We start from the raw sequence: 1653 nt of genomic DNA, 5'->3' as shown, positions 1-1653 counted from the left end.
AGGGTTCAAGTGGTTCTCCTGCCTAAGCTTCCCGAGTCACTGGGATTACAGGCACACACCACCACGTCCAGCTCATTTTTGTATTTTTAGTAGAGAAGGCATTACACCATGTTGGCCAGGCTGGTCTTGAACTCCTGACTTCAAGTGATCCACCTGCCTCAGCCTCCCAAAGTGCTGAGGATTACAAGAATGAGCCAGCATGCCCAGCTGCAAAGGTGTATTTTCGAGTAAAAAGAACAACGTACAAACAAAAAATAGAGAACAGCTGGGGGTGGTGGCGCATTCCGATAATCCTAGCACTTTGGGAGGCTGAGGTGGGAAGAGCGCTGGAGCCCAGGAGGTTGAGGCTGCAGTGAGCCATGTTTGCACCACTGCCCTCCAGCCGGAGTAATGGAGCAAGACCCTGCCTCAAGAAAAATTAAAAGTAAAATTAAGAAATCAAAACCTAAGCATGACGATTGGGTTTTCATGCTATTTTATGATATGCGCCCTCCTCAAAACTTGTTATGGTATCATCACATCACCCACCTGATGCGAAAAATAAAAAATAAAACCTAGAAACTCAAACTAAAAATATTTGCAAATCTATAGTGTTATGCATTGTCCTGTGTCTCCCTGAAAGACGCTGAAGCCCTACGCCGCAGGGTCTGTGGATGTGACCTTACTTGGAAATAGGCTCTTCACATGTGATCAAGCTAAGCTGAGGTGATGAGGGTAAATCCTAATCCCGTGTGCCTGGTGTCCTTATAAAAAGGGGATGTGTGGACAAAGACACCTACCAAGGGAAGACAATGTCAAGTCAGAGACAGAAGACCACCTACAAGCCAAGGAACTCTGGAAGCTCTGAGAATCCAGGAGCGAGATCTGGGACAGACCCTCCCTCACAGCCTTCATTGGAAAAACAAACAAAAAATCCCTTGATTTCAGACTCCTGGCCTCCAGAACTGTGAGAATAAACCTCTGTGGTTGAAGCCACACAGTTTAGGGTACTTTGTTAAGGCAGCGCTAGGAAATGAATGCAGATTTCTTGGGGCGTGCATCAACACTTGTGAAGGAAATTTGGGACATGGCATGCTTGAACTTACAATTCATACTTTTCTCTACTCTGAATTCTTTTTTTTGAGAGACAGGGTCTCTGTCACCCAGGCTGGAGTGCAGTGGCACAAGCACGGCTCACTGCAGGCTCCACCTTCTGGGCTCCAGCAATCCTCTTGCATCAGCCTCCTGAGTAGCTGAGACTACAGGCACATGCCACTGTGCCTAATTTTTAAAAAATGTTTTGTAGAGATGGGGTCTTGCTATGTTGCCCAGGTTTACTCCTGGAACTCCTAGTCTCAAGTGATCTTTCCACCTTGGCCTCCCAAAGTTCTGGGATTATAGGCATAAGCCATTGTAACTGGCTTGCCTTTTTTTTTTTTTTTTTTTTTTTAAAGACAGAATCTTGCTCTATTGCCCAGGCTGGAGTGCAGGGACATGATCTCAACTCACTGCAACCTCCACCTCCTGGGTTCAAGCAATTTTTTTGCCTCAGCCTCCTGAGTAGCTCAGCTTATAGGCTCCTACCACCACACCCGGCTAATGTTTGTATTTATATTACAGGCAGGGCTTCACCAGTGGGCCAGGCTGATCTCAAACTGCTGACTTAGGTGATTC

At 46.4% G+C, this 1653-nt stretch overlaps 1 pseudogene; it reads left to right on the top strand.

Annotated features, from left to right (window-relative positions):
- Positions 1 to 437: 437 nt before the first annotated feature.
- LOC120367066 (small nucleolar RNA U13) lies at positions 438 to 534 on the top strand (annotated as a pseudogene).
- Positions 535 to 1653: the final 1119 nt, after the last annotated feature.

This window comes from Saimiri boliviensis, chromosome 9, assembly GCF_048565385.1.
Source record: "Saimiri boliviensis isolate mSaiBol1 chromosome 9, mSaiBol1.pri, whole genome shotgun sequence".
Lineage (NCBI taxonomy): Eukaryota > Metazoa > Chordata > Mammalia > Primates > Cebidae > Saimiri > Saimiri boliviensis.
This window is presented reverse-complemented; position numbering and strand designations above follow the sequence as displayed.